Source organism: Heterocephalus glaber, unplaced genomic scaffold, assembly GCF_053883595.1.
Source record: "Heterocephalus glaber isolate CG9 unplaced genomic scaffold, H.glaber_assembly_v1.0 deba00000936, whole genome shotgun sequence".
NCBI lineage: Eukaryota > Metazoa > Chordata > Mammalia > Rodentia > Bathyergidae > Heterocephalus > Heterocephalus glaber.
In genome coordinates this window covers 987,469-1,002,989 of record NW_028258172.1, presented here as the reverse complement: position 1 = coordinate 1,002,989, position 15,521 = coordinate 987,469, and the positions used below count along the sequence as shown (strand labels likewise).

The following is a 15,521-nucleotide window of genomic DNA, read 5'->3' as shown; positions in this document are numbered from 1 at the left end:
TTCTTCTGCCAGATAAATTAGTCCACCATCCTTAATCTCAGTCTCTTAGTCTCAAGACATAGGCAAACTATGGACAAAACGGTCTGCCAGGGTAGAACATACATGATCACTAGTCCAACTGCTAGCTCTTGGTTCCAACTGAAACTTCTTGAATCTGGTCTTTATTTTTACATTCCTATTAGCATTCTGGTTTGCTGAGCTCTAACCAGAATCACCTGTCACATTCTGTTTACAGCATTCTAGGACTTTCCTAGCCTGCATCTCCAAACCTTTCCAAATTCCTCCTTCAAAGAATTTCAAGAATTTCAGCTAATCCTCTGCATAGTACTAAGGCTTCTATAGAGCTTCTCAGGCATGTTGTAATGGAGAAAGAAGTGTAGTAATGAATAAGAACAGTAGAGCCAGGAAATCATTAAACTCTGATTTCCAATAGAATTTAAGCTCCTTGTGATAGAAGCTCCTGCTGACAGAAAAAGAGCAAGGAAATATATTTTCTCAAGTGCAAGAATTGGTAAAGAGTGGGAAATAACGAAGGAAAATTCAAGATGCTACGTATGAGAGAGCCCTGAGGTGTAAATTAACTATGAAGTCAGAGGTTCCAGAGAGGATAGATAAAAGTGTTTTCTGACTCCTAGGATGAGAAAGTGAGGTGTGATGGTAGAAAAACAATGTTAGGTCAGGTAACTCTAGTGTAGTCCACAAGGGGGCACCAAAAAGTTAGCAGAACTTGCTTAATTGCTGCCAGAAGCATCTACAAAAGAGAATTCTGTTTCCCCTCTGCATTCAAAGCACCTTAAAGTAGGTGTCATTATTTATAGCCAGGACATTTTACAGAAGCTATCTTCTGTCTGTTCTTCGATGCTTATGAATTAAGAGAAGGCATGGTTGAGGAAACAGAATGATGTTGAACAACCATTTAGCCTCCATGAATCTGTTTATTTACCTGTCAAGAAAGGGAAAACATTCTATTGTTTTTAAAAAGTAAATGTGAGGATTCCACATATATACTTGGTAATACATTTAAATAAATTCTCAGCATATGAAAAGTTATCAACTAAAAGTTATCATAATCACCATGATTATTATTAGTGCAGTGCTGAGTGTTGAACCCAGGCCCTCACGCACGCTATGCGTTGCATCACTGTTGCATCCACAGTCTTCATTATTTTTTTTTTGGTACCAGGGATCAAACTCAGGACCTTGTGATTGCGAGGCAGGCGGTGGAATCACTGAGCTAAATCCCTGGCCCCAGTCTTCATTATTTTTGATGGCCAGAATCCTGAGCTCTGATTCAAAAAAATATTTCCTGAGTATCAAACAGGCCCTTTATACTCATTGAGTTCCTGAATCTGCTCCATATTTTGTATTTCCAATCTTAATTTCTAGCATCACTAACAACTCAGTCTGTCAAGCTTAAAACCTATGGGTTATTCACCTTTGACTCTTCTCCATCTTCAGCCAACTGGCTATCAGCTGTAACAAGTTCTGCCCTAGAAATACCTCTTAAAGTTAGTCATTTGTCATCTCCCAGTCACTTTTCCTTTTAGTATACTATATATTGCTACCAAAGTAGTAAAGTGTTTGGGTTCTAGATAAGTACCTGGGGTGACATCTTGGCTCTTCAACTTCTTTTGTTGTTGCTGTTGTTGCCATATTAGAATTTATTGTACACAGAAGAATTATACAATGCATTTGTCAGATTTAAAGAAAAATAATTCCATTTTAAGTGACAAGAAAAATTATAATTTACCTAGACAGAAATACAAGCATATATTACACATAAATTCTATTATACAAATGGCACTGGTACATGGAACTACATCAGACCAATTATAATTGTGAAAGTTTCTGAACAAACCAAATGGATGACTTAATGGTGAATAACACTATCCTACACACGGGGCACAATTTACGACACCTTTGGCATGATGTCTGGATATCAGCTGCCGTGTGAATTCAGTAACAAGACTATCAGGTTAACATTAGGTGTTCTCCCTGTTCTTCAATGGACATTGATTGCATACATTTATTTCACAGATCATCTTCCTTTTTTTCTTCATTCATGTATGATCCAGAATCATTTGAAGAAACTGATTGCATGAACAGTTTACTTGGTCTTCTGAAAATCTTCAGTGACTTACATCTTATTTTAGATGCATATCCAGTTTTTAACCCTTCTTTGTTTCTCAATGGCTGCCAAAGACAATGCTGGATGATCATTTCAGGTGCAGATGCAACTGCGCTGCTCAAAGAGTCTTCTCTTTCCCGCTGGTATTGCCATGTAGTGCAGGGGTAATGCTGTCTCTGTGAGAAACGAGAGCTGAGGCGACTCCTGTGATGAATGAGAACACCTGGCTTTAATGAGCTGCATTGAATCACATTCATGTACTGCCCCTTCATGAATGTCCTCAGGTAGTTTGTGTTATAGATCTTAGCAATGCTGCACCGATAACGCTTCTGGCCCATGGTGAGATCTGGATGCTCTTGCAGCTTGGCTATGTGTGAGTTTACTTTGTGTCCATCTTTGATTCTATCAGTACCTTTGGAATTGTAATAAGACTGTCCAGCTGATCACGGCACAGGTCCCTCTCGGCTCTCTTCAGTGTGTGTGGGACCCGTCCGAGAGGGCAGCCACAGCGCCCGCCTCTGCGGGGAGGGGGGGAGGGGGCTCGGCCCGGGCTGGGGGACGCCCCCACCCTTCAACTTCTTTACAGTAAGACATTTGGCAAAGTTTTTCCATCTGCCTATGTTTGTTTTCTCATTTGTAAAATAAAAATAATAACATTACCAGCTTATAGAGTTACTGTGAGGATTTAATAAGTTAATATGTGTTCAAGTGTTTATAATAGTATGTGGCACAAAGAAGGATTGTCTTCCTCACAATGAGCCAAGTTCTTCACTATTTGCCTAGTCTTGTTCCTTTCTATATCTCTACATTTTAATAGAGTATCTGCTATATACTATGTTCTAATTTTCAATGAATGAATGAATGCACCATAATGGGAATGAGGATGGTTACAGCCATCCTCATTCAAAAGCTTTATAAGCAATAATAAAGGAACCTGAAAAATACTTCTTGCTTTACCCATATCACAAATATTTTAGTCTAATGATATAAAGGGATACTTGAGAACTAAAATTTTGTAACATTAATATTTAGGCAAATTTGAAAATTAATGGGAATTAGGGGCCACTTAAGATTCAGCTTTTTTAAAAAGAAGGTTTTAGGACCAGGGATTTAGCTCAGTGGCACTATGTCTGCCTTGCAAGCTCAAGGTCCTGAGTTCAATCCCTGGTACCAAAAAAAAAAGAAGACATTATAATCTTTCTAAAGTTAGAATTGCTACTCTAAGTATCTGAAACCAGACAGATGCACAGAAGCTGTCAAGGAGGTAAGCAGGAAAGAAATATGCAAAGGAGGGTTACAAGTAGGGATGGCCTGGGACATTGAGATGTGAATCACCTAGTCAGGAAGGCATCAGAAATGAAAATTACCTACTTAAGGTAGTAACCATAATTCTGCTTGGATTGGCTCTTCAAGCCTTTGTGTTTAGAAGCTGGAATTTCTTTTCCTTCCTTAAGGGTAGGGGTATTAGAAAAAGAAATAAAAGAGGAGGATTGAACACTGTGGTGGATTAACTAATGGTCAGTTTAGAACAGCCAGCTGAACTTAATCAGCATGGTCTGGGCATGCAAGACCCACCTGAGAATTGTTGCCAACAGCATAGAAAAGAGAACTGGAGGGGAAGAGCTGTTGATTTTCTAGAAGAAGCTTGCTGTGGGTGGTTTTCCTGATGTGAACTTGGCAGATCATGTCAGAGGAGGAGGATCTTGGGGCCTTGCTGTCACTGGGAATGGCTGTTGTTCTCATCAGGCCAGCTCTGATCTTTACCATGCTCATCACTTCCTCTCTCCAATGCAGATCCCTCAACCTAATGGCACAAATCCTTCACCCCACCGGTGCAGGATTTCTGGCTTTCACCACTGACTGGCCTTTGGGCCTTCCTGGTGCAGATCCTCAATATGGACAAGAATGAGTTACTGCTGTGGGCTCTAGGCCACTGGCTGGACTCATGGAGGAAATTTCATTGGACTTTAGGCCTTGAGCTGGACTTGTGTGGGACATTGCTGTTATTCTTTGGGTTTCTATTGTGTGGCTAATCTCTTGCACTCCTCTGCATTTGACTTTTTTGGTGAATATTATAAAAAAATGCTATAAACTATGTGTCCTGTATTAAATCTATTCCCTTCCAAACCCTGACTACAACAAACACCATCTCCAGTCGGTCAATGTCTCACACATGCAGAATATATATATTAAAGCATATGCCAGAGACCAGGACCACAGGAATTTGATAAAGTTATGTAATTTGTGTCATGTCTCTAAGTTTATTTTGTTACCCAAGTATCATTTTCTATAATTAATTTCTAATATGGAAAGTGAATAGTGCCTCCAAGGGACAGCAGGTGGTGGCTCACTCAGAAAACCACATACTATCCTTTCATCAATTTTGGAAAGGGGAAAAAAGACATGCCTAGAGATGAAGTGAGATCTTTAAGGAGTGAAGCAGAGTTATTAGAGCCCACAAATAAAAAGAAAGCAGGGCACTGGGAATGTTGACATGAACTTAAGAAAAGACCGAATGCCTTAAGAGGGTAGAGTATTTGGGCAATGCAAACAATAATTCTTCATGTGCATCTACATAGTGTTACAATAAGGAAAGAGACAGCTTTCATATAATTCCCATTTTGCAGATCACTCATTTTGAGGTTCAGGATAACATGATTTAGAAATGCTAGAATCAGAACTGGAATTTTTGTCCTCTGACTCAAATTATAGTGCCTCTTCACTACATTTTAATATCCCAAATATGGTAAACACCATCTTTCTGAAAAACTGCTGAAAGAGAAAATTTAAAGTGGCAAAATAGTCTTTAGAAAGATCCTGAACAGGTATAATTCACTTACATCCTCTAGTCAATAAGAGATGTTAAAACTATTACAAAACGAAAACCAATGTTATAGACCTTCGTAAAGAAAAGTGTTACCTATAGTTTATTACCTATATTTTTATTTATCCTTTAAGCCTAACAAGCCTAGTAGTAAATACCATTATTTATGCTTTTATTTGATCTTATTTTATATTATTTTTTGCAGTTCTGGGCATTGAACCCAAGAGGACCTTATACATGTAAGCCCAGTGCTATACCACTAAAAAACACCTCCAGTTTTCTCCACTTTAAATATGAAGAAATAGGCAGAGAATGATAAAATAGCTTGTGGTCAAATCACCCAACTCATAAACGGCAGAGAAGAGATTTGAACCTTAGCAGTTTGGAAACATAATATTACTATAATGAAATTATAATGCTCCTTGATCAGGTTGCCAGTGGGACTCCCAACTTGTGCTTGAAGCCAATCCCATGAAAAAGGATAAAAAGTTGCCAAAGGAAAACTACTTCATAAAAGGATATTGTAAGATCCTCCAATTTTTCCCACTTCTACCAAACAAGCTCACACCTACCATGATAGACATCACTGGAAAACCCAGTCTCAAATTCTAGTTATGGCATATCAACAAGCAGCTACTTATGACTTTCCTAGTCAAGGGTTTCAACATACACAAAAGCCTGTAGGTGATGAGGCACCTAGTCTAACACCCACAGCAGACACTCAGAAATGGCCCAAAACAGAAAACCCCTGCAGATTGCCTTTTTTAGCTTATCTGGAATGAGATATAAGAAAGTGGAGGCCATCTGGAATGCTAAAAAGTGCAGAAATTTTAGAGCAGAGTGCATATTACTAAAAAATACTTATTTAACCTTTCTATGGCTTAGTTTTCTCATCTCCAAAATGGAGATATATCAGTTTGGCGCTGCCCCTTTAAATGGTTGTCAAGAAAATCAATTATGACAGCACATGTAAAAATTCTTTATAAGATATAATTGTAAAATCTTTATATAACTGTTTACAATTACTCCTGTCAGAAAAACCACAATATAAATTACAGCTATTAACACAGCTATATTTTTAAGATCCAAAATGATTTGAAGGTATGTCCAATCTTTTGGCTTGTCTGGGCCATAATGAATGAAGAAGAATTGTCTTGAGCCATAGACAAAAAAATATAATATAGTTCATGCATATAAGTTATAAAACTGTCAATTTATATATATTTTTATTAAAATATTAAAATAAAAAGGGCAAGAAGACTGTGGGCCTCAGACTATATCAGATAGAGTAATGGTAGCTATTTTATTCTTTATAATTATCACCATTATTCCATGAATTTATATCCTACAGTATGATCTGCATAAACTCTAGTGCTTTCATACATTTGTCCTCTCCACAGATGCTAATACTAAGCCTCATTTTCTTTTCCACAAAAATATGTATGATGAAAAAACACCTTGGAATATGCTAGACATTAAGATACCTCATTGTAGAAAACATAAAAGCTAAGGTTAATTATAAAATTCTAGACCTAGTAATACAAGTGAAGTTCAGGCTTAACAAACTCCAGGCCTGAGTTTTATTTCTAGTTTAATCATCAAATTATTGGTTGACCTTGGGCAAGTCCCATCACTTAGTGCAGAAATGAAACAATTCATTTAAATCACAGAATTCTTGTGAGGATCAACTAAAAGAACAAACTTGAAAGTATTGCACAAATATAACTTCATATTTCTAGAACTAGCCCCTTTTTCAGAGCTCCCATCAAAGAGAGATTTATTTTAAGCAATAATTAATCATATGCAATAAGCTAGTAGAAAGTATACTAAAAGTGCTATATTTAAACAAGGCAGTATGAAATAATGGGAAAATCATTTAAGTAGGAGCTGGGAGACCTGGATTCCAGACTAGGCTCCACTGTTATCTGTTACAAAAAATGTTACTCAATCCATTTAGCTTTTCAGGGGTTCCTTCTGCCTTCACATTCTATGGTTCAACAATAAGAACATAGATGGAAAATCCACAACAATCATTCCAAGTGTCTGCTTAACATGTGAGTTTGATGTCAAGAAGAACAAGTTCTTCACAAATCATAAGGTAAATGTGAGTTTCCAATAATCCTTAAAAATTATTATGTACAATTTAAAATCCATATAAAAGTAGAGACAAGAACAATGTGCCTATTCCTAGCTTCAGTGATTTTCAGCTAATGGAAAATCTAGTTTTATTTGTACCCCAACTCCTTTGCTCCATCTCAATGAATTAATATTAGGCAAATTTCAGAAAGTACCATTTCATTCCTCTGAATTTTTAATAGGACATATTTAATCTTTATAATCATCTTATAAAATAGATAATACTAATAATGTCTTTTTTTTTTTTTTTTGGGTACCGGGGATCAAACTCAGATCCTTGTGCTTGCTCAGCAGGAGGCGAAACCACTGAGCTAAATCCCCGGCCTGTTGGTTTCTTTCTTTTTTGGGGGGGGGGCGTACCAGGGATCAAACTTGGGTCTTTCCGCTTGCAAGGCAGGCGGCAGAACCACTGAGCTAAATCCCCAGCCCTAATAATGTCTTTAAGTGACTGATGTGATTTGAATCCAGGTTTTTGTTCAATGCCATAGCTACATTTAACCTCTAAAATACCTTCTATGACTGTGCACTTTGAAATAGTTTTGTAAAGTTGAAAATAATACTAATGAAGATAATCATACCTTCACAGTAAGTTTTGTTACTGAACATTTGCAAAAAGCATTAAAGAATTCCCACTAATTGTGATGTCTATCATAAGAGAAAACCTCCAAGAATCACAATTTGAGCATGGCACTTAGGCATTAGTTAAGAAAAGGACAAAAGACCTAAGCAGCAAAGACTCATTGCTCTTCAACATAATGCAAAATCTTATACAAACTTCTTAACACTTCACATCATTAATTTGTGGAAGAGTCAACAATTTTAAACAACACAATAGTCCTCATACATATTTAGTGCAATGATTGCTTAAGGGCAGAGAACTTGCCTCTTGAGTAGCCTTTCTATTCATTACTTGAACTACATAGCTCAGATGGACCAAGTCAAGAAATTCTAGAAGTATCCTGGGCCATAGCAGTTTTTAGTATCCCAAGAGGTCCCATTAATGCAATGACCAATTCAGTGCTACACATCCATTCTTGGATCTGGGTACAAGGAATGAAGAAAGCACGTTATTATTCTTTAAGCACCAACTAGTATGTAGATTTATCAGAACTTAAAAAAAAAGAAAACTAATAGATTCACATGACAGACCTCACTCTAACTGAACATGAAGCAACTATATCATTAATAGTATAGAAAGAACTAAAGAAATGGAATTAATAGTCTCAAATAGTAAAATTTAAATATATGCTCAGCATTGTGCAGGCTTTTTTGAGACTAATGAACCTTTCTGTGAGTTTGTATTCAAGGCAAATGAGAAATAAAGAAAAAACAGAAATGAGAGAAATAGAGGATCATATTTTTAAACAAAAACAGATGCAGCTAGACTGAGGAATTTGGATGGTTACTTTAGCAAATAGAAGGTAGAAGAAAAGAAGACTGACTGGATAATTATCTCCTAAAGCATATTTTAGGTATTTGGAGAAAGCAGAAATTCTGTATTACCTACTAGAGATTGTGGTCAACTTAAATTTCTCAGGATAATTAAGATTTTTCAAAGGATACTAAATAATCAACACTGTAGTAGATAATCTGTGAGGGGAGCAGATAATACCATTTAGAAAAACAATAAAGTTCTTGGTCTCTATACTCAAGGGATTTTCAGTCTAGGTCAGGTAAAGAAAACTGACAGCCCCTTGCAGACACTAGTGTGGTTGATTAGTGATGTTAAAAATTGAAATACAGATATACAAGTTTTTAAAAGTAAGAAATTTCATGTTTTTAAAAATCTATTTTTTTTCTGGAAAAAGTTCCAAGACATTACAAAATAGAGTTGACACTGACACAAGAGAAAATTCAGCTGGAGATGATGATTAGTAGCAGCCCCCCATTAGAGGGCATGCTTCTCTCATTTTACTAGGAGGCCTGCAGAGATTGGAGTTTGGGATTCTAGGTCCATGTAGTTGAACAAAACTATGCATAAAGCAACAGTAATAAAACAGTATAAGATAACAGATGAAAGCTGGGCATGGTGGCACATGCCTGTAGTCCTAGAACTCAGGAGGCTGAGGTAGGAGGATCACAAGTTCAAGGCCAGCCTGGGCTACATAGTGAGTTCAAGCCTAGCCTGAACTAAATGATGAAACCCTCTCTCAAAAATACCAAACCAAAACAAGCAAACAAAAAATATAACAGATGATTTTGAGGATGTGAGAGGAGGTTATTGAGAGAGAAGTAGTAAATAATATTCCAAAAGAATAATTTATCCTGAGGTGAACCTTTAGGAAGTACAATCTTTCAAGAAGAGACAGAAAGGAAATCCAGATGACAAGAAAAGTAGACTATGAAGGTGAAGAGTTCCACCTAAACTATTCACCACTATAATCTCAGCTTCTATAATGATGCCTAGAATTTTGTAGATGTCCAGTAAAAGACTGTGCAAAAGAGAGTGAAATAAAAAATGTGTTGTAAAGATAATATCCTAGCAATAGGCCTCAGAAAGGAGTGAGCAAAAATAATCAAGGCAGAAATAAGTTATTAGAATATTCTATGTATTTAGTAGGAGCTTATATAGGTGCCAAAAGTCAATATCGAGAAGGACTAGACAGGTTAATGTTACCTAGGCCAGTTGAGGAACACAGTGAACAAAGAATATATGTTCTCTCTAAAGGATGAGAGGGAGTAGTTCATTAACTCCAGGCAATTGTTGTCAGCAAGGAATGTTGACTTTATACCTTCTGATTATTCAAGAGAAACTAGAATTCTGGAGTTTTAACAGAAACCTGATTTTGAAATGTTGACAATCAATTTTTAAAAGTATGAGACTGGGCATATTGACATATTGCTCTGGACTGAACTGTGCTTCTCCCAAATTCTGTATGTTGAAGCCTTCATCCCTATGGGATAGTATTTGGGGAAAAGCCCTTTATGGGAGTAATTATGTTAAATAAAAACATAAAGGTAAGGCTTTGATCTGATAATGTCTTTATGAGAATAAACATCAGAGCTGGCTTGCTTTCTCTCCGTCTGTCTCTATCTTTCTCCAGTTATGCAAAGAAAATCATGTGAGTATGTATCAAGAAGGTAGCCATCTGGAAGTCAGGAAAAGATCCCTGTCTTAGTTACTTTTGTCATTGCTGAGACAAAATACCCAATGCCCAAAGTTAAGGAAGGAAAAGCTTATTTTGGCTCACAGTTTGTAGAGGTTTCAGTCCATAGTCAGCTGTCTCCAAGACAGAGTGGCATGGCAGAGGGGGATCACAGAGGAGAAATAGCCTATGGCAAGCAGACAGCTGAGGGCTTATTAGCCTTCTTTCCCACCTTTATACTTTTATATAGGCTACCTCCCCTAGGGTGGCTGTAGCACTCATACCCTTAATCCTAGCCAAAACTATGCCAAACCAATCAGTGGACTAATTTAGTAATCACAAACACTTGATCACAACAGCATAACTCTAGATCCAGCCAACTCTGAAAAGCCCCACCTATGACTGCATGACGCTTTCAGGGGACATCTAAATATAAACAATAACATCCTGCCCCTGATCCCCCAAAACTCATTACATTTCTAGATGTAAAAGAAGTTTAGTCCATCTATAAAAGCTGCCAAAGTCCTATCAGTTTCAGCATTGCTTAAAAGTTCAAGTTCAAAATCTCTTTTGAGATATAAGACAAACTCTTAGCTGTAGGCCCCTGTACAAATGAAAAAAAGTTAAACACTTCCAACATTCAATGACTCAAGATAGATATTTCCATTCCAAAGGGTACAAAGAGGGGAATGGAAATGAATGGGACCAAAGCAGGACCAAAATCCATCCGGACAAACAATTAAGTCCTGTATTTCAAGCATCCAAGGCAATCTGTGGCAATATGTAAACTCCAAAGGGCTTGGGTGGCTCTGCCCGTATTGCACTTCCAGTAGTTGTAGTTCCCATGGTTTTTCTCTTGGGCCAACTCTGGTCCCTCCAGCAGTTTTCTTCAGATAATCCACAGTCCTGACTTTTCCAAACTTCTGGGGTCTCTACTGCAACTTTGGCTTCACATGCACAGCGTCACACACTGCCCTTATGGGCACACTGCCTGGCCTCCCAGGCCTTCTTCTGAAATCTGGGTGGAAGACTTCCTGACCCCACAATTCTTGCATTTTGCATGCACCTATAACCAGTGCCACATGGATGAAGACAGGGTCTGCCACCAGCTGAAATATTAGCCAGGCTTCCTTCTCTCTTTGCTATAGGGTTTGCATGCCTGAATCACTGAGCCCTCTGAACCCAATCCTGAGGAACAAATTCTCTAGACTGCTGTCATTGTGGAATATAATGCTCTGTGGTTCTCTTCTCAAACCAAAGTCTTTCATCTTTGCAACTTTCAGGCTGCAAAAGCTGGAGTCCTGCTGGTTCTTGTGATGTTCTCAGGCCACTTTTTCTGTTTTCTTCTGAAAAACTTGACTTTTTCTTGCCAATCTTTTCAGCAACCAGTTTCTCCTCTTTTCCATCTTTGCAGACCACAACTTTACTGGATCTTTTTTCTGGCCAAACTCACATAATTTTAAATCATTCTGTTGGGCTTTTTGTTCTTGATTTTCAAAATAAATCTGGCTAAAAGCCAGCAATAATAGCCCTGCCAAAGCCTCAACATTAGACTGCCTTGAATTTTCTTATGCAAGATTAATTAGTCCACTGCCCTTAATCTCAGTCTCAGGCAAAGTCTCTGGACATAAGCAACATGCAGACAAACTTTCTGCCAAGGCATAACACACATCATCTGGAGTCAATGAAGTCCAGCCAATGAAGTCTTTCTCAGCAGAAACCTTCTGAGCCTGGTCTTTACCACCCTCATTTTTATCAGCATTCTGGTCTTCTGAGCTTTGACCAGAATCTCCCATCAAGTACAGCCGAAAGATTTCCAGGGCTGCCTTTTTCAGCTGTCATCTCTTGATCTGTCCAAAATTTCCTACTATCCAGTCCCAAAGTTTCCTAAACTACATGATCAGGTATAGTCACAGGAATGACCCTACATCTCTGGTACCAAATTCTGTTTTAGTTACTTTTGTCATTGCTGAGACAAAATACATGATGCCCAAATTTAAGGGAGGAAAAGTTTTGGCTTACAGTTTGTAAAGGTTTCAGTGCATAGTCAACTGGATCCAAGGCAGCGTGGCACTGTAGAGGGTCATCACAGAGGAGAAATAGTCTGGCAGGCAGACAGATGAGGACACATTAGCCCTCTTTCTCTCCCTTATATTTTATACAGGCTACCTGCCTATGGTGGGTGAGGCACTCATATACTTAATCCTAGACAGAATTATGCCAAAACAATCAGTGGACTGATTTAGTAATCACACACCCTTGATCCCGGCAGCATTCACTCTAGATCCAGCCACCTCTGAAAAGCCCCACCTATGACTCCATGAGGCTTACGGTGTGCATCTAGGCACAAACCATAACAAGGTCTTACATTAATCTGACCATGCTGGCCCCCTGATCTCAGACTTATAGCCTTCAGAACCGCACATAAATAATTTTTGGTTAAGGAACACAGTCTTGGGCCAGATGTGATGATTCATGCCTGTAATCTCATTGGTGAGAATTATGAATTTAAGGCAAGCTTGAGCTACATAGAGAGTTGAAGGCCAGCATGAAATACATAGTAAGACCCTGTCTCAAAACAAGAAAAAAACCCCTCAGTAATATTTTCTTATGACAGCCCTATTCTTCTAATAAATTATTTACAAAGTTCTTATTACTATTACAAACAGGACAGCCAGATTTAAGAAATATCTTAAATGACAATCAACAGAAGATTGACTTAAAAAATTCATGGCTTGAAGGTCGCGAGTCACGTGGAACATGCCCAATCAGCCCGCTGCAGACCAGCAGGTCGGCGGACACTGAACCAAGGTCGCGAGTCACGCGGAACACACTGAATCAGCCCGCACCCTGGCAGAAATACACTACACACCCCCCACCCCCTAGCCCCGCTCCTCTGGCCTCTTCTCTGTACCACCACATGGTTCCACACTACAAAGATGCAGAGGACACTGGACCACCAGACCACTGTACTGGGTAAATTGAAGTCATCTTCACCTCCCATTAGGACCAGGACTAACTTCAGGGGAAGAGCAGCTGGAACCTGCAATACAACTCTGCAGAGTTCAACCCTACAGGAGAACAGGAAGCTCAACTTGGGACTTGCAGCCAGAAATCTGCCTGAATCTCACAGGTCTGCGACTGGCTTGCTGAGACTCATTGACTTATATCTGCACACTGCTACCCACGTGTCTGTTGGGACAGCAGAGACATGCCCTGAAAGAGGCCCTTCATCTTCATGCTTATTTTTGATTCCCAAAATTAGTATTATTAGTTTGTTTTTTTCTCTTTTCTTTTGCTCCTCTTATCTTTAATTTTTTTCCTACTCTATGCAAATATTTGTTTTTCTCTCCTTTTTTTCTTTTCTTTCCTTCTTTCTTTTCTCTTTCCTTTCTCTCTCTCTTACACTCACTCTCTTGCTCTCTCACATTGTTCATCTTCCCTTTTTGTCCCTGTTTTGGTGCTCATTCGGAGTTCTTCTTTATTTTCCTAGTATTCTCTTTTTCCTTCTCACCTGTGTCCTCTGGCCACACTGCTAACCTTCCCCTATTCTTCTTCCCATCTGTCCCTCCTTCCTGAGACCCTTTTAACTCCCCACCCCAAAGGATAAAGTTGTTATATTGAAGAGTTTCTTCACTATACGTTGGATTGGTCCTCAATCTTGATTTAATTCACACAGCTAAAGGTGATAGATTAATAACTACCACAAAATGTCATTTTCTAAGATGTACTTGATGCAATGCTGTTGCTGATTGTATCATTTGGGCTAAGGTGTTGTTATTGATCTAGTCAATGAATTTTCCTAGTGTAAGGAAAATGAGATAGCCTTAGAGTCATTAGAGACTCAAAACTTAAAGACCAGCTATATCTGAAAGGCACCACTGAGAAGCAATCATTCCATAAGGGTTCTAATTACAAGCAACAAAGATACCTACAATAAGCAATTTAAAACTATCAACCCAGGAGTTAAACAAAGGACAGCACCAAAAACAAAAATGAGAAGACATTGAAGCAAGGCACAAACTCAGACTTCCACCCAACCAAGGGTAAATCCTGGGGAAAATGAGATGGAAAAGTCCTATAACCAAACACCTGGATACCCTGAACTGATAGCACAGGAAGTAACAAAACAGATGAATGAGGCACTAGAAAAATTCAAAGCAGAAATTATCTCCCAGAAATCTACAGAGATGGTGAGCAGAGTGAAAGACATGATTAGAGGATCTAGAACAGAAACAAATAAAAAAAAAATAGATGAGCTCAGAAACATGCCGGAAGCCATGAATACCTGGCATAAGAAAGAAATGGAATCTATGAAACAGATATTCAGGAGATCAAAAACTCCATTGAAAGTATCCACAAAAGATTAAGGGAATCTGAAGATAGAATATCAGATACAGAAGACAGAATCGCAGTTAGAGACCATGAAAATAGAGATTTCTTAAAAATAGTACGGGACCATGAGAAATCAATCCAACAACTGCTAGACGATGCAAAGAAGAATAACATAAGACTGATAGGAGTCCATGACAAAACAGAAGAAAGCACAATTGACATTAAAAAACTGTTCACAGAAGTAAGAGTGGAAAACTTCCCAGACAGAGTAAAAGAAATGGACATACAGATATGTGAGGAATATAGAACTCCAGCCAGCCATGATCAAAAAAAATCTACATCTAGATATATAATAGTCAAGATCCCAGAAACCCAACAGAAGAACAAAATCCTACAAGCAGTTAGAGAAAAGAAACAAATCACCTGCAAAGAAAATCCCATCAGAATCACAGCAGACTTCTCAACAAAAATCCTCAAATCAAGGAAAGCCTGGAGTGAAGTACTTCAAGCCCTAAAAGAAAATAACTTCCAACCTAGACTGTTCTATCCTGCAAAATTCTTTCAAAATCTATGGGGAAATTAGATATTTCCATGACAAAGAACACCTGAGAAATTTCATGAGCACCAAACCAGCGCTGCAAGCAATTCTAAACAATATCCTAAAAAAAAGCAATGAAGGTCACAACTCCATGAGGCCCAACAGAGGGAAGCCACCAGACAAGGTAAGACACTAAAGGGAAAGGGGGAAAAAATAAGAAATAAAAGAGCCAACAAAGTTAAAACATCATGACAAGGATAAATCAATATCTATCAATTATAACCCTCAATGTTAATGGCCTCAATTCACCAATCAAAAGAAACAGACTGGCAAAATGGATTAAAAAGGAAAATGCAACAATATGCTGTATACAAGAAACACACCTAACTCAAAAAGAAAATCATAGACTGAAAGTAAGAGGACAGAAAAAAGTTCTCCACACCACAGGAACCCAGAAGAAAGCAGGGGGAGCAG

General features: G+C 38.2%; 1 protein-coding gene and 1 pseudogene across 5 annotated transcripts in view; both read right to left on the bottom strand.

Moving 5' to 3' along the window:
* The window catches only part of Klf8 (KLF transcription factor 8), a 376,029-nt gene that overhangs the window by 91,005 nt on the left and 269,503 nt on the right, over positions 1 to 15,521 (bottom strand). The window lies entirely within an intron of this gene.
* LOC101710467 (protein FAM216A pseudogene) lies at positions 2,032 to 2,466 on the bottom strand (annotated as a pseudogene).